Source organism: Elephantulus edwardii, unplaced genomic scaffold, assembly GCF_000299155.1.
Source record: "Elephantulus edwardii isolate Elephantulus edwardi_28Jun2011 unplaced genomic scaffold, EleEdw1.0 scaffold00057, whole genome shotgun sequence".
In the NCBI taxonomy this organism is placed as follows: Eukaryota; Metazoa; Chordata; class Mammalia; order Macroscelidea; family Macroscelididae; genus Elephantulus; species Elephantulus edwardii.
In genome coordinates this window covers 7,632,062-7,650,954 of record NW_006399807.1, presented here as the reverse complement: position 1 = coordinate 7,650,954, position 18,893 = coordinate 7,632,062, and positions in this window count along the sequence as shown.

Below are 18,893 nucleotides of genomic sequence, written 5' to 3'. Positions count from 1 at the left end.
CAGAGTTTAGGGCTGTTGTACATAGGGTCGCTATGAGTCGCAAGCGACTCGATGGCATATAACAACAACAACACAACATTTCAATGAAAATAACCTTGAGCAAGCTTTGTTATTTTACTTCAATCACCACCATTAGGCTTTCGAATACTAATGCCTTCTTGTGGGTATACTTCCTGGATTTCAATGGCTTCTTTAGACTGAGAAGAAATGCTTACACATCACAGATAGGGATCAGTTCCTTTTATGATCATGTCTGTTGGTCATTCACTTTGTGAACACAAGGCTTAGATTCATCCCACTTGTCACTGCATTCTGACCAGGCACTTTTGTTAACTCGGTGGTAAGGAATTGCACTGCCAAAGCAAAGGTTTATGGTCTGAATCCACCAGCTGCTCCATGGGGAAAAGATGATAAATTCCACTTGTGTGATTACCTCTGAAAACCCAATGGAGACAGGCTTGGAAGCAGGACTGGCATCACTCCTTAAACAACATGCTTTTTTGGAAACTCTATGAACTAGTCGTATTTGACAAGATGGCACCTAACAACAAGATAGATAGATGATAGATAGATAGATAGATAGATAGATAGATAGATAGATAGATAGAGATATGGATAGATATAAAGATGGTATAGAGACACAGAGATAGAGAGATAGAGATGATAGAGATAGAGATAGAGATAGAGATAGAGATATATACCCATTACTAGCATGTAAACACTATATGGTTTAAAATCAGGAAAGGTGTACATGAGGAATGTATCCATTCTCCACATTGATTCAATCTGTTTGCTGAATAAATCATTCTTTTTTAAAATTTCTTTTAAAAGAACCAGGTATATTTTTATTTTCTTTCAGTCCATAAAATATCTTTATAAATTATAGATGACAACATTGAGGTACACACAAGGAAACTATGCCATTATAGCACACTACATGATATAATAACATATAAATGTAGAATATATACTTTAAAAATTGTTAAGGATCTTTCCTACATTTCTTTTAAAATGTTGTATTGGTTTTCATACAAAATATGCATAAATTGTGTTTCATTTCATGAACATTGTGTTTCATACATTTCTTCATTCACATTGTGTTTCATAAGATCATTCCTATACACTGTGTTTTATAAAATTAATCACCATTGATCTATGCCTACTATCACCTCATCTTTTCAGGACCCCACTATATCCATCCTAATTCCTTCAGACCCTCCCTCTTCCCACTAAACTCCGAGACTCTGTGATTTCCTTCTTTCTCCACCTTTAGCCCCCTGACTCCTCCCTTTCCCTTTCTGGATTTTTATTTCATCTTACTAGTTATCCTTCCACTTTTGCAATAATGGTCTTATGCAGTATTTGTCCTTATGAGCCTGAATTAATTCACTCAGCATAATGCTCTCTAGCCTCTTCTACATTCTATTTAATTAAATCCTTGGTCCTGACTATTCCATTATAGGAAAGTATCAAAATTTCTCAATCCATTGATTTGTTAAAATTTGAGCTTTCCCCATTTTCTTGCTATAGTGAATAATGCTGCTGTGAACATCAGTGTACTCCATTTGTGTCTCAATTCTGTTTTCCTTGCACTATATTCCTAGTAGTGGCATAGCTGGGCCATATAACAGTTCTAGATTCACCTTTTTTGAGGAAACACCAAACTGCCTTTCAGAGTAGTTGTACCATTTTACAATGTCACCAACAGTGTGTGCAAGTTCCAATCACTCCACACCCTCTCCAACATTTATTGCTTGCATCCTGTTAAACTGCCACAGCTACTGAGGTGAGATGGTATCTTATTTTGGTTTTGATTTGCATCTCTGTAATTACCAGTGATTTTGAGCAAATAATTCTTGAAGACTCACTCATCAACAACCTGCATTACACATATGACACAACCATGTTTGCTGACAATGAGGAGGATTTGAAACACTTACTATATAAGATCAAGGACTTGTAGTAGTAGTTGTTACGTACTGTGGAGTTGACTCCGACACATAGTAGCCTTATGCACAACAGCTCTGAACCCTACCCTATCCTAAGCCAATCTCATTGTCTCCAACACACCTACTCCCATTGTTTTAGTTACTTGTCAAGTCATCTTATCCAGGGTCTTCTTCTCTTGCACTGTCCCTCCACCCTTCCAAGAATGATGTTCTTCTCTAAGGACTGGTCCCTCCTGGAAGCATACACAGAGTATGTGAGATGAATCTTCAAAATCCTTGCCTCCAAGGAGCAACTTGGTTTCACCCTCTCCAGGGAAAACCTATTTGTTTCTTGGCAATCAATAGAATGTTCAACACTTTTCTTCAGAATCATAACATAATATAACATAACCATAAAGACATTGATTCTTCTTCTGTTATCCTTAGTCATTGTTTAGTTTTATGATGCATAACAAGTAATTGTGAAGACCATGAACTGGATCAGGTGCATCTTAATCTCTAGACTGACATCATTGCTCTTTAGCACTCTGGCAAGGCCCTGACAGATTTTCCTAATGCAATTCATCTTTTGATTTTCTGACAGCTGATGCCAAGAATTTGGATTACAGCTCAACATCAAGAAAACAAAGGTCTTCATCACTGGACCAACAAATAACATCATGATACATAGAGAAAAGATTGAAGTCATCAATGACTTAGTCCTGCTTGGATCTACAATCAACGCCCTTGGTACCAGAAGTCAGGATATTAATAGACACAGTGCACTGGGGAAGTCTGCTGTCAGGGACTGCTCCAAAATATTGAAGCACGGTGATATCAGTTTGAAGACTAAGGTGTGTCTGATCTAGGGCAGGGTCTTTTCCGTCACATGCTATGCATCTGAGAGCTCAGCAATGAATAAAGATGACAAAAGAATTGATGTTTTTGTATTGTGGTGTTTGAAAAGAGTACAGAATATCCCATAGACTACCACAAGAACAAACAGATATGTCTTGGTAAAAGTACAACCATAATGCTCCTTGGAGGCAAGGATGGAGAGGCCTCACCTCTCATACTTTGGGCACATTGTTAGGAGAAGCTATTCCTTAGAAAAAGATATCATGCTTAAAAAGGTGGAGTGTGGCTGAAAGAAATAAAGACCCAGCATATAGATTGACACAGTGACTGCAACAATATGTTAAAATGTGTCAGAGACGTCAGGGATGGTGCAGGATGGAATACAATCCAGGTCTTTTATTCATAGAGTCGTATGAGTCATACTTGACTCAACATCACCAAAGCACCTAACAACAACTACCATCAAGTCAATTTCAGCTCATAATGACCCTTTATCATTTTTCCAAAACTATCTTCAGGGGAGAAAATGCCCATCTTTTCCCCTCAGAGTAGCTGGTAAATACCAACCATTAGGTTGGTAGCACCAAGCCACCAGTGGCTTCCTCTTGTTGTTATTAGATGCAATTGAATCTGCTGTAACTCATAGAGATCTTTGAATTTGCTGTGACCCTTATGTACAATAAAAGGAACCCTGCCTGACCCTGCACTCCCCTACACAAAGCTTAACATGGCTGCTGCAGAGCCAATTCTGGCTTACATATAAAAACTTCCATCAGATTTTTCAAGGCTGTAAATCTTTAGGGGAGTGGAATACCCATGTTTTTTTAAAAAACTGCCTGATAGAGTTGAACCACTGACTTTTTAGTTAACAGCCCAATATGGCACTGAAGTCAATCTGCCAACTCAGGGATCTTACTAAGGATAATTCTTCAATAGCACGTTTTGCAAATCCATATCCATGCAAAAGGTGACACACTGCCATTGAGTCAATCCCTACTCCTGATGATTCTCCATCAGGTTTCCAAGACTACATATCTTTAAGGAGCAACTGCCTATATCTTTCTTCTTCAGAGCGGCTGGTGGATGGATGTACTATACCACTAGAGCACCTTTTACATGGCTTACTACCTTGGAATTAGAGGTTTCTAAGCCTTTGCACCCTAATAATCCACCAGTTCCCCAGAGGGACAAATTCATGTCTGCCAGGGCCAGACATGTCACTAGTGAACAGTAAGTGGTCAAGGAAACATTTATCAATGAATGACTTTGGGGGTCGGGGGAAAATGGAGATTCTAAGACCTTTAGGACTTGTTCACCCGCATCTCTCCCTCTCCTCTCTTCAGGCAACATTTTGATCTCATGACCCACGAAGTAACCTCACAATCGCTTTCCGGGAGGAAGCTTCACTTTTAAAATGGTCTGTTTTCCAGAAAGCCTGACCGCCTGGGGATTTTCCCTGCTCCGCGAAGGTGCTGACAAGCTGGGATGTTCCTGGCATAAGATTTCCTGAGATCATCAGTCCATAGGTGAAACAACAATATATCTCAACAAGAAAAACAGTTTGGCAGAGCTTTAGCTTTTAATGGGAACTGTAGAGGAATAGTGTGATTTTAAACTCTCCCCTACTAATTTTCCATCTATAAAATGGGGTAACTATTATCTACTCTGATCAATCCATAAGAAGTATATGTGCTTTTTTTTAAAATTTTTGTATGTTGTTGTTGTTATGTGCCATTGAGTCGCTTGTGACTCATAGCGACTCTCTTTGGAATCACAGAAGCCAAGGAAGCTTCATATATAGGCTATCAGATCAAGGACAAGACAATGAGAGATGGATGTTGAAGGGAGTGGGTAGAAGTGGATGGGTATCCTGGTGGATGGTGGAGCAGGGAAATAAGTGGGTAAAGATATGTGTGCCAAGAGCAGGGACGACCCTGATAAAATGGTTAACTCCACAATAAGAGATATATCTTTCACTTTTCTGTAAAATGCTGGTCTGTCTGATACTTCTCTATATCTGAACATTCAGACTAAGACAGACTAGGAAAAAGGATTGGCCATCCACTTCTGAAATAGCAGGCCTCCAAAAACCCTATGTACAACAGAATTTTTGTATGAGTGTTATTTTATAATGTTAAAAGGTGTATCTTCTACAGAGGACTAGGTTTGATGGCTATACATGCATGACGCCTTATAATTCCCCAGTCACAGTATCAACTCTGCTCTATTGCCTTCAGCATTTTAGTGGGAATTGCTCCCCATCCCTTCACAATGAGTTTTGTATAGCCCTGAAGCTCAGAGTAAACTCATACTTTATGTTTAGATACAGAGTATGACTTGCCTATAAAGGCATGAAAAATCATCCGTTTGTAGCTCAGATTGATCTGAGTTCAAATCTTTGTAGTTGTTAGGGGTCATGAAGTCAATATCAACCCAATGCACAACTGATTGAAACTGACCGATTCTGTGCTATCCTCAAAATCTCTATTATGCCCAAGCCTATTGTTGCGGTCACTGTGTCAGTCCATATCTGTGAGTGTCTTCCTTTCACTGACTCTTTATTTTTCAAATATAATGTCCTTTTTCAAGTACTAGTACTTGTTGATAATATGCCCCATTGTTGTTGTTGGGTGCCGTTGAGTATGGCTCATAGCAACCCTATGAACAACAGATATGAACCTTGTCCTATTCTGTGTAATCCTCACCATCTCTGACATACTGGGGCCCATTGTCACTGTGTCAATCCGTCTCGCTGAGGGTCTTCCTCTCTTTGGCTAACCTTCTACTTTTCTAAGCACAACATCCCTCTCCAAGGAATATTTGTTCCTAACAACATGCCCAAAGCATGGGAAATGGAGTTTTGTCATCTTTGCCTCCAAGAAGCATTCTGACTGCATTTTCTTCAAGACATGTTTGTTATTTTTGTAGGAAGAAGGGTAGTATCTGTAAAATTGGTTTGTTATTTTTGTAGGAAGAAGGGTAGTATCTATAAAATTGGTTCTGAATTGCTTTATAACTTTCTTATTGGTAGTACTCTATGCAATCACAGCAAAAGATAACTTAATTCATTTTCTGAACTAAATAATTTAAACTGTTGTAAGAAGATTAATGTTGCAAAATGAATACAATGTCATACGTCTAACAAACAAACAAACAAACAAAAAACCAACAAAAGACTATATCCTGAATCAGGTGCACCTTATTCTTCAAACTGACATCATTGCTCTTTAGTATTTTGGAGAGGCCCCTGTCAGCAGACTTGCCCAAAGCAAGTCACTACCTGACTGCTGGTGACTCTATGCCATTTATAGTATCCAGAAACTTGCTAGAAGGTTAGTTATAAGTAAGATGTGATGGCAATGGGAGTGGGGAGGTGTTCCAACCATTGACCCTATATTTAGTAGCTGTATGTGTAAACATAGAATCATCATTATTTATTATTTAACAAATTCCGAGAAAATAACTTCAAAAACATTTAAATCCAAAGGCGAAGGCAGTTCAAATCCCCCAGTTGCTCTGCAGGAGGAGGATGGGCAATCTCCTCCCATGCGATTAATTGCTTCTGAAAACCTGCTAGAAGGTCAGCTGTGGGTCAGTTCTGACTTGTCAATGGCACAGAACAACAAAACATCATTACAGCAAAAGAGGGGGTAGAAATAAAAGATTCCCTGTCCATAGAGAATGATTAATTAGAATCCTAACTCCATTGATTCAGTGATTCTACGTCTAAGAATCTTGTTTACAGAAACACTCTCCATATTAAAAAATGCCCAGTAGTATGTAGACAAAAAAAAATTTACTATGGATTAGTTGAAATGAGAACATTCAGAGACAATATACTCTGGAATTCTAAGTGTTGCTGTGTTCTGTCAAGTTAATCAACTCATAACAAAAACTAAACTCAAACCCCTTGAGCAAGTCTGACTCTTATCAGCCTTTCATGGGATTTCTGTGCTATAAATCTTAATGCAAAAAGAGTGCCTTTCTCTTGCTTTAAGCTAGCAGATCCAAACTACTGAGCTTTCAGTAAACAGCAAAACACGCTGTGTACCACCAGAGCTCCTTAGAGCCCATGTAGACAGGACAAGAGACTTTCCCAACCTGGAAGATAGTATTTGTTAACAAGGGAAGAAAATCCAGCTGTAGACTTCTTTATACTTAAGGTGAGAATATGTTTAATCTTTGAGAAGAAAGAAAAAGGGATAAAACGAAAAGAAAAGGAAATGTTTTATATAAATAGCTATAGATATATAAATTTATATCTGCCCTGGTAGCCAAGTGGTTAATTATCTCGCTGCTAACTAAAAGGTTGGTAATTTGAATCTATCAACTGCTCTGCGGGGAAAAGCTTGGGGAGCTGAACCCATAAAGGTTACAGCCTACAAAACTGTGGGGCAGTCTGTCACATAGGGTCACGGGGAGTCAGAAATAGCTTAACGACACACAGTAACCAATGTGCATAAAGAAAAATATTGGAAGACTGCATACTAAACTATGGAACAACAGGAAATATTTCTTAGCTTGTTCTGTATTTATTTGAATTTATAAAAACATATGTAATTTTCTATATTTCTACCTTTAGAATTAAAAAAATATTTTAAAGAAGAGGATGTCTGTAAATGGAGACTATAACCATTTAAGTAAGCAAACAATAACAATAGAAAAGACCAAATGTACCTGTCTATGTGAAGGTCAAAAAACTTTCATCAAAGATACTGGCTTATAGCTAAGACAGGTCTTCTAAGAATGGTATCCTTTAAAGGGTGACCACAGACCAGAACCCAATCACTAACTTTGTAGGGCCAGTAATGAGAATCACTAACGTGTCTTGAGTGCCTGATATATGTTAGGAATTGTGCTAAGTACTGTTGACAGTATGTCATTTAATCCTTGAGGTAAATCTATGAAATTTATACTATAGTTACTTCTACTTTACAGAATGGAAAAGGAAAGGTCAGTTGTGAATTTAGCTAGAATCATACAGGTAATAAGCAAAGGAGCCAAAAATAAAGCCCAGATCACTAACAATGTTGGCCTCAAATTCATAACCCTTGAGGACAATTGTCTCCATAATTTGTGCTTTTAGTTTACTCACTGTTGTTCAGATTCATGTGTCTTAATTATCTGATGTTAACAAAACTCTTGTTATTACTACTGTTAGTTGCATTTTTAGTTGACTCAGACTCACAGTCAGTGAGTGCAGTGTGTGTACAGGGTAAAACTGCTCCTTAAGTTTTGAAAGGTTGTGTCCTTTTGGTAGCAAATTTTTAAGTCTGTCTTTGGAACTGCCTCTGGGTGTGCCCAGAATATTCACTTTTTAGTCGTCATTTACTCATTGCCCTCAAGTTGGATAGACCCGTCACTGACCTTCTAGTAGGTTTTCAGATTTCCCATTGTTCTCCCTCAGAGCAGCTGTTATTAATCAAGCATTTAACAATTTGTACCACCTCTTATTTTTAGGTGCCATCAAGTACAATGCAGAGAGACACTATGAACAACAGATCTGAACCATATCCTGTGCCAACCTCACAAACTCTAACATACTCTTGCTCATTGCTTCAGTCACTGTGTCAATCTATCCAGTGGAGAGTCTTCCTCTCCTTCATCAACCCTCCACCTTCCCAAGCACAATGTCTGTCTCCAAGGAATAGTCTTTCCCAGCAACATGTCCAACGTATGAGAGAAGAAGCTTCACCATCCTTGTTTCCAAAGAGCCCTCTCACTTCACCTTCTCCAAGACATATCTGTTTGTTCTTTTGATGGCCCATGGTATTCAGTACTATTCTCTAACACCACAGTTGAAGGCATCAATCAATTCTTCTTCTGTCATCCTTAGTCATTGTCTGACTTTCAGATGTGTAGCAAGTGACTGAGCATACCGTGATCTGAATCAGGAGCACTTTACTCCTCACACTAACATCATTATTCATCAGTAATTTGGAGCAGTCTTTGACTACAGACTTTCCCACTGCAATACTTAATTAGATTCTAGAAAACTAAAAACTCGTTCAGTTCTGATACATGTTGTTGTTGTTGTATGCTATTGAGTTTGAAATGACCCAGGCAGTAAATTGTACAAGAGGAAATTGTTCATCCTTCTCCTGCAGAGAAGTTAGTGGATTTCAACAATGTGCCTTGAGGATTGCAGTGCAGTTTTTTACCATTAGGCCACTAGAATTTCCTTTCTGAAAATATAGATGAGTTTAATCTATAAACAAAACACTGACCAAGGAGGATAGAAGGAGAATTGATGCCTTTGAGCTGTGGTGCTGGAGAAGAGTATTGAGAATACCATGGACTGCTAGGAAAACAAACCGATTTGTCCTGGAAAGGGTTAAGCCGGGTGGCTCCTTGGAGGCAAGGATTCTGAGGCTCCGTTTAACATACTTTGGACATGTTGCGAGGAGAAACCGGTCCTTGGAGAGGGACATCATGCTTGGGAGGGTGGAGGGATAGCACAGGAGAGGAAGGCCCTCTATGAGGTGGATTGATTCAGTGACTGGGATAATTGGGATGGGAGTGTCAGAGACAGTGCGATTGGCACAGGAGAGAGTGGAGTTTAGGGCTGTTTTACATAGGGTCGCTATGAGTCGCAGGCTACTCGACGGCACATAACAACAACAACAAAGAAAAAAATTGTAGTAAAACCTTCCCTATTTTAATTTTCTTAAGATTGATGTGCATTGATTTGGCAACTAGTTGTTGAATAGTTCACAACATGCTTCACACTAGCTAAGAGAAAACATGCTTGTGGAAGCAGCAATCAAGAAATCAAATGATATATTGCCTTTTGCAAATCTGTTGCAAAAGACATCGTTAAGGTATTAAAAAGCAAAGGGTCACAGGGAGGGCTAAGGTCTGCCTGACACAGCCATGGTATATTTAATCACTTCATATGCATGTAAAAGCTGCACAGTGAAAAGGACAGAAAAGGACTGATGTATTTGAATTATTGTGTTGATGAATATACCATGGACTGTCAGAAGGTTTGGGAGCTCCGGTGGCGTGGCCCACAGGGAGTCGTCGTGCTAACCCAAAGGTCAAGCCTCTCAGAAGGTTCTAATTCAACAACAGTTCCTTGGGAGAAAGATAGACAATTTCCTCCTTCGTGATTTACAGTCTCTGAAATGCAATACAGAGTCCACTATGACTTGACGGCAATGAGTGTGAGTGAAACAAAATAAAGAAAACTGTCTTTGAAAGAGGAGAGCCAGAATGTTCCTGAGGAGCAAGGCTGGCAAGATTTCACCATATGTGCTTTGGTTGTATTATTAGAAGGAACCAGTCGCCCTAGTCCCTGGACACTGTGTAAAACAGATGTGGAAACCAAAAGTAAGCAAAGAAGCTTTTATTGGAGATCTCATGCTCTCAGGCGAAGTTCTCTGCCCCAAGCTGAAAGGAGACAGAGAGACAGAGACAGACTGGCAGGAAGGATCAGAGAAGTTCATACATGTCATGAAATGGCCTTTTAAAAGACTTGGGGAGGAAGGGGCCGTCTTCTGGGAGAGGAAGTAGTCGTATAGCTTGCGGATTGGCTGCAGATGTTGGGGCTGCTGCTGACACATGATGATGCCATTAAGCAGGCAGTCTCTTGGTAGAAGAAGCAGTTGTGGAGCCTACTGATTGGCTGTGGCGGTTGTCAGAAAGGTAGGTTGTCACCTAGGAGTGAGGCAGCCCCGCAGGGCCTATCAGACATCATGCTTGGTACAAGAGAGAGTGAGTAGAGAGGAAGACCCTCAGTTAGAAGGATTGATACCAAAGTTGCAACAATGGGCTCATATATAGCAATGATTGTGAGAGTGGTACAGGGCAAAATAGTACTTTGTTCTGCTGTATACAAGGTTACTATGAGCCCAAGCAGACTTTCAGCACCTAAAGGTGACAAGAAGGAAGAATATTATGGGAAGCATCCTGTCGCAGGAGAGCACAATGGCTAAGACCAAAGAGACCTAGAGGCAGGCAGGCCTATCTTCAAATTCTGTATTCTCTGCTTATCAACTGAGTGCCTTTGGCTCAGAAAGAAAACCCCTCATTATTCCAATGTGAATGTTTATAGTCCTATGCCATACCGCTATTTTCAGGATAACATTTTAAAATCTGTTGAAATGATTTAGCATATAAGGGGTCTAATATATAGTTGGTGCTTATCCTGTTACAACAGAAATAACACAAATGAATGACTTCAACAAACAAGAGATTTATTCTTGTATAGAAGTTGGAAGAACAAATCCAAGGCATTAGATCTAGGGTAAATTTTTCTTCCTCAGTCACCTATGGAGAAAAGTCCTTGTGTCCTTTCAACATCTATGGGCCCAAACTTCCTTGGGTATCTTCATGGGTCTCGTCATCAGTTTTCTCCTGGCCCAGGAAGTTCTCAGCACAAAGATGTTGGCAACCTTTTTTTGTTAAAGTACACTTGTGCTCCATGGTGTTCTCAGGGTTGATATTTTGGGCACAAATCATAAGATTTTTCTTCTGAGGTGCTTATGGGTGGACTTAAACCTCTGTTCGCAGTCAAACAAAGTAATCATTTGCATGACACTCATTGCTTTCAAGTCAGTACAGACTCATGTTTGACCGTCCGTTGAGTTTCTCCGGCTCTACATTGCAAGGAATGTGTGTGCATGTGTAGGAGGCCACGGAGATTGCCCATCTTTAACCTATGGAGTTGCTGGTGGATTCGAACTGCAAGAGAGTTTTAGCCTTTGGATCAGAGTGTAAGTACCCAGCAGCCTAAGGCACCAGGGCTCCCTGTTTGAATCAAGGACTCCCTAATATTATATGTTATTGTTGTTGATTATCATCAAGTCAAGCACGACACATAGTGACCTTATGAACAAAGCCTGAAGCCTTTCTATAACTATCGTCATTTATCAAAGTTCATAAGGTTTCTATGACATGATATAAATTATAATATAAAGAATAAGCAGTTCTATCTTAGAAGAAGTACAACCAAGGTGCTATTTAAAAGAAACATATCAGAGATTATAAGGTTGGCACAGAATAGGGCAAGGTTCAGATCTATTGTTCACAGGGTTGCTGTGACTCGACAGCACCTAACAACAAATATCATAATATACAGGATAGTACAATGTGAATTATAGTTTAGTATATGGCAGTACTCCCCTTAGAACCCTTTTCTGAGTAACTAGACAACTTTCATCTCCCCAACCTGTAGATCAAATCAGAATTCATTGCCAAGCCAATCCATACTCAGAGACCCTATAAAACAGAGTAGAACTTCCACTCAGGCTGCAATTCTTTCCAGGAGACTTATCTTGCTCCCAGGGAGCAGATGGTGAGTTTGAACCATTGACCTTTTAGTTAACAGTCAAATACTTAACCATTGAACCACCAGAGCTCCTTATGACATAAAGAAAATGGGATAAACCTTGATAGATCCTTTCTATCTTATTCTCCTTTCAAACATCATATAGACCACACCCTTTCCCCAGACATGTTGCAACTCTATCGATTAGGTTAGCTCTCTGTGGAAGCTTTTTCAGCTCTTGAATACACCCTGGTCACTTTGATTGGACTTGGGTATTTGCCAAGTCTCCATCAATAACACATACAACAAATCATCTCTTAGGGAGCTTCTTTTGCCAAAGCAAGTTCTTGGGCTTTTAATTGATTATTACTGCAATTCACTCCACAACTGTAGGCTCTGCTAACATTATTTGCCTTTGAGACAAGTTAGTTCAAACTTGAACAATGACCCCAAATTTATCAATTCTAGAGTTATAATTTTGTTTTTTATTTTGTCTTCATGATGTCTTCCTTCCTCCAAGGAGCCCACAGATAGGAAGTCAGCAGACTGCTCTCTCTCTCTCTCACCTAGCATAAATCTTGTTGTTCCCAATGATGAGATTGCTGCTGTCCTCAGCATGAAAACACTGGGCTGGATGATTTATGGACAGAAAGATGTTTCCAGCCCTGGGCTCTTTTTCATCACAGATATCCTGGGTCAACACCACTCTTAATCTCCTCTGTCAATTCCAGCCCACACAACTGGAGAGTCAGAAATGGCACATGATTCCTCTCCTGGATGAAAATGTGTGCAGGTTCCTGAAGAGGGACTCTGAGTGCTGGTCCAGAGTCACCATCACTCAGCAATCTGACAGCAGTACTCATGACAGCCTTCATATGCTAGAGCAAAGGGCTCATTTGCCAACTGTTGATAAAACTTTTAGACCTTCCTAGTACTCAAAGAGCTACTGGCGGGGGTGGGGTGGGAGTGGGGGAAGACTGACATATTCTTCACTGAGAAGGGAAACAGTATGAATGGGGAGTGAGTAGTTTAGGGTAGCCTGGCTGTAGGATCTTCAATCCAAAGAATAAATGCAAAGGTGACTGTGCTTTAGATGCTATCTAGGCCAATGCTTATTAGGATCTGGGAGAGGAGTACCTGCACTCAAACCAGAAGAGAGAGAGGAAAAGGACAGTTTCCCAGACCCTTACTCCAAAGGGGTAATCTAAGTCATTAGATATGGGAAGGGTCTCTAGAATCTCTATCTTACATATTTCTTTTTCATTTTTTTTGTGGCTTAAATGAAAATTGACAAAGTATATTGGTTTTTCCATGCAATCATCCACACACATTTTGTTTTATAAAATTAATTATAATTTTTGGTAATCCACTTGTTGGATATTTCTTATTTTTAAATTTTCTTTTGTACTGTGTGGATCATAATAAACTGTGGCTGACTCTGAGAAGAATGGGAATCCCAGAACATTTAATTGTGCTAATGCGAAGCCTATACTTGGACCAGGAGGCAGTCATCAGAACAGACCAGGGTAACACCGCATGGTTCAAAATTGGGAAGGGTGTACGCCAGGAATGCATCCTGTCTCTATACTTTTTCAACCTGTATGCAGAGCAGATTATCCGAGAGGCTGGGCTCTATGAGGAGAATTGTGGCATCAGGATTGGTGGAAGGTCTATTAACAATCTGTGTCATGCAGATGACACAACCCTGCTTGCTGAAACTGAGGAGGACCTCATGCACTTGCTGCGAAGGGTCAAGGACTGCAGCCTTCAGTATGGACTGAGGCTCAATGTCAAGAAGACAAAGATTCTCACCACTGGACCAACTGGCAGCGTCAGGATGGATGGCGAAGAGATTGAGAGTGTTCACAGCTTCAGTTTGCTCGGCTCCACAGTCAACACTCTTGGCATCAGCAGTCAGGAAATAAAAAAGTGTATCGTGATGGGAAAGTCTGCTGTTAGGGACCTCTCTAAGGTACTCAGGAGCAACAGTGTCTCCCTGGAGACTAAGGTGCGCCTGATACAGGCCATGATATTTGCAATCGCTTGTTATGCATCAGAGAGTTGGACAATGACTAGGGAGGACAGAAGGAGAGTGGATGCTTTTGAGCTGTGGTGCTGGAGAAGGGTACTGAATGTACCCTGGACTGCCAGGAAAACAAACAGATTCATCTTGGAGAGGATTAAACCAGGCTACTCCTTGGAGGTAAGGATTCTGGGGCTTTGTCTGACATACTTTGGACATGTTGTAAGGAGGGACGGGTCCTTGGAGAGTGACATCATGCTTGGGAGGGTGGAGCGACAGCCCAGGAGGGGAAGACTCTCTTTGAGGTGAATTGATTCAGAGACTGGGGTAATCGGGATGGGTGTATTAGAGGCAATGGGATTGGCACAGGATAGAGCAGGGTTTAGGGCTGTTGTACATAGGGTCACTATGAGTCACAAACGACTCAACGGCACATAACAACAACTGGTTTAAATACAAAATTCACAAAGTTCATATACATTGTTTTTCACACCAGACTTTTCCACCTTCCTTCACCTATCAATCCCTCACCCATCAAACTGTGCAATCTTATGTTTAAGCCCCCCTTGCCTTGGATCCTCATACATGTTCTACAATAATGGTCCTAAACAGTATTTGTCCTTATGAGACTGAGTTAAATCACTTAGCATAATGCTCTCCAGACTCTCCAACATTAGGTAGTAATTTATAAAATCATTGCTCTACCGTGCTACATAGTATTCCGTTGTGTGAATGTACCATAATTTCTCAATCCATTCGATTGTGGTTGGACATTTGGGCTGTTTCCATGTTCTTGCGATGGTGAATAGTGCTCCTGTGAACATTGATGTACAAGTCTCTGAGTCTCAGGATCCTCACCCAGGAAAGTTCTTCATCAGATACGAAGGAGAAATCACATTCTTTGCAGAAAAGAAAGAAGGAATTTGTGAAAATAAGACCAAATGTACAAGAACTTTTGAGGGGAGTCCTACATGCAGAGACACCAAAGGAAAGCGGATGGACCAGAGTAACATGAAACAACAAAAAAAGAAACACAGTAAAATGGCAACGATAAAACTGCATATTTCTTTTCCCTTTACTCAATAAGTAATTATTATCTCTATCTCTTAATTTTTACTCCCCTCTCCTTCTCTCCTCATTCCTGATAACTGTACAAGAATGATTCTATCTATGTGTAAGTCATCCTTTAGGATTTTATAACAATGGTCTTGGACAATATGCGTCTTTTTGTGGCTGACTTGTTTAACTTAGCATAATTTCCTCTGAAAACCTGCCAGTTCCGACTCCATGATGCACAACAGCAACAAAAACATCTTTGAGGTTCATCCATGTTAAGCAATGTTTTGTGAATGATTTATTATTTTTCAGTGTTGCATAGTATTCTATTATATAACTGTACCATAGTTTCTTTATTCTTTAATTGATTGATGAACATTTGGATTGTTACCATCTCTTTTCTATTGTAAATAATGCTGCAATGAACATGGGTGTGAATTTAATCTGTTTGTATCAGACTACATAATTTTTTTTTATAAATCAGAACTTTTTATTTTAAATCTTTATTTTGAGGGTTTTTAAAATTTTATTATTTATTTATTTATTTATTTTTTTACAGAGGTTTTGGATTTCCATTCATTTATTGCTGCAATTTTCTCCCTTCCCACTCCTCCTCACCAGCTTGCTTCCCCCTCCGAAGAGAGAAAAATGGAAAAAAAAAGAAAAATAAAAGAAAAAAATTCCTTCATTAGTATACAATTCCCACGTCCCTTCCCCCCACCCCCCATCCCGAGTACACTTCTCCAGATTAGAAGTGATATATGATTGAGTATTATGGTTAGCACAGGAATCCAGAATTAAAGTTGCATAGACTACGTAATTTTACAACACTTCCCAGGCTCTTCTAATACTTAACCAGGTCTAGAAAAACAAAACAGTTGTCATGGAGTCAATTTCAACTCATGATGACCTCATGTATGTAGAGTAGAACTACTCCATAAGGTTTTCATGAATGTGAACTTTCAAAAATAGATCATCAGACCTATATTCCAAGATGCCTCTGAATTGGAGGGTGAGGAGTCACTGCTGGCTTCAAACAGCCAGCTTTTTCCAGTTAGTAGTTGAATGCTTAACTGTTTGCTGCATGTAGGAACTCCAGTTTTGGAAAACATATTTCTAATCTACACCTCATATTACAAAGGAGACTGTAGACTAGAGAAAAGATGGATGAGACTTAGATAAAGTGACACAGAAAATAAGTACCAGTTTCCAGATCAAAATATTATCCGTAGCCAAGGCATTAGCATAAATATTCCCAACATCATCAGAGAAGAATGTTGGTGTGATGGAGAAAAGATGACTCAGAAAAGCCAGCTGCCCTGAACCCATGTTCTTGCCACATTTCAAGCCTTCCAAGCACAAGAGACAGAGGCGAGAAATCAACCCTGGGTCAGTTTGCAGGGACAGAAACCACTCCTGCCACTTTCTTTAAATGGCTTTCCATGCCAAACTCCAGACTGTTCCTATTTGTTCTTCATTCACCTCTCACTCTTGTTTGATACAAATGGGGGAAAGCCTTTCTTTGTTGCCATAGCACCACCACAATAAGCTGCTTTGAAGTGTTAGATATTCTGAAATGACAGGCTCTGTTTCGGGAAGCAAGTAATGCTGAAGGGGGTCAATAAAAATTGCTGACCTTCTATGAATCAAATGGTTGTTGTGAATCAATAGGGTCAGTGTACAAGGAATTTTACTTGAGAAATCAGAGGACAGATATTTTGACAATCGACTCCAAGTCAAGGTCCTTGAGTAACAGTGAGGACAGCTCTTTCTTTAGATCAAGGACATAGCAAAAAGGACTGAGCCAGTCTGTAACCAGTGACCACAGCCTGCAGTGGGCAGAGGTGGGTCTGCTCACAGTACACTCTCAGTTGGAAAGCTAATAGGCTCAGGTCCAAAATGTGAGGGAATCACCAGCCCAGAGGAAAATAACTAAGTTTTTATGTTCTTCCTCTGGTTTTCTTTCAGCTTAGATATAGCCCTTTCGCCTCTGAAATGGAAAACAAATTAACCTTATAGTCTGACATTCTTGGGACAAATAGCACTTTAGGTATAATACCTGTGTACCAAGCACAGCCTTGAGACAAGCTAATTCTTTGCCACATTTTTTGTTCATGGTCATGTATTATTATTGAGTGCATGTGGACATCCACCTCTTTGCATTGTGATCTCCTCAAGGACAGGGTTCAAGGTTTATTCAGCTCTACACCTGCCACAGTGTTTGAAACACTAGTGTTTGTTAGCTGTTAAAAGATGGAATGTTATTGTTGTTGGTATGTGCCATCGAGTCACCTGCAACTCATAGTGACCCTATGTACAACATCCCTAAACCCTGCTCTGTCCTGTGCCAATCTCACTCTCTCTGACACACCTACCCTGATTACCCCAGTCACTCAATCAATCCATCTCTTTGAGGGTCCTCTTCTCCTGCATTGTCCCTCCACCCTCCCAAGCATGACATCCTTCTTCAAGGACTGGTCCCTCCTTGCAGCATATCCAAAGTATGTCAGACAAAGCTTCAGAATCCTTGCCTATAAAGGAGCAGCCTGGTTCAACTCCCTCCAGTATGAACCTGTTCATTTTCTTAGCAGTCCATGGTACATTCAATACTCTTTTCTAACCCCCCAGCTCAAAGGCATCAATTCTCCTGTCATCCCTAGTCATTGTCCAGCTCTCTGATACATAGCAAGTGATTGCAAAGACCATGGCCTGTATCAGGCACATCTTAGTCTCTAGAGTGACAACATTGCTCTTTAGTACTTTGGAGAAGTCTCTAACAATGGACTTTCCCATCGCAATATGTCTTTTAATTTCTTGTCTGCTGGTACCAAGAGTGTTGTTGACTGGGGAGCTAAGTAAACTAAAGTTGTGAACAATCTCAATCTCTTCACCATCATCCTAATGCTGTCAATAGGCCTAGTGGTGAGAATCTTTTTCTTCTTGATATTGAGCCTCAATCCATATTTAAGGCTGCCATCTTTGACCTTCTGCAGCAAGCACTTCAGGTCATCCTCAGCTGAAAAGATTGAATATTTTTTTTAAAAAGGATGTGTGCATATGTGTAGTCATGTCTTAATTGCTATGGGAGAAGACAGTGAGAATAAAAAGGCAGAGAAATCACAAAAGTGTTTGGAAACAAAAGCTTCCAAAATAGTTTTTAATTGAGCTCTGATGACACCATAAGTGTCCAAGTGTTCATCTAAAAACTGAATCTGAGATCTCTATCACCTTGGAATTCTGAGACAGTTGAACTGCAAAAAGACCCTGTACCACAGGGTTGCACAGTTTGGTGGGTAGAAGGAGGGAGTGAAACAAATGGGAAAGATCCGGTGGGGACTGGAAAGACCAGGAAATGACAGGCAAGGTCCAATGGTGATTAATTTGATAAAACATAATGCATGGGAATGATAGTATGAAACACAATGTGAATGAAGAAGAAGCAAATCAACCTAAAACAAAATTTTTAAAAAGACCCTGTAATCTTTTTAGGCCAGGTCTGCAGGGCAGGCAGATGCTCAGGAATGTAATAGAGGAGTTCAAGGATCAGGAAGCCCAGGGAGTCAGGAGGAGGAGAGTGACCACTGTTGGGACAGCATTCCACTATCAGAAATGAAGAATGTCTGAATTTGTGAACAGAAAACCAATTTGCTCTGTAAACTTTCATACAGATTAAAATAAAAAGTGAGGGGGAGGGGAGGACCAAGGATGCCTAAACCTTGGCATCTCTCCACTTTCTGTACTGTATGGCATTGGTACA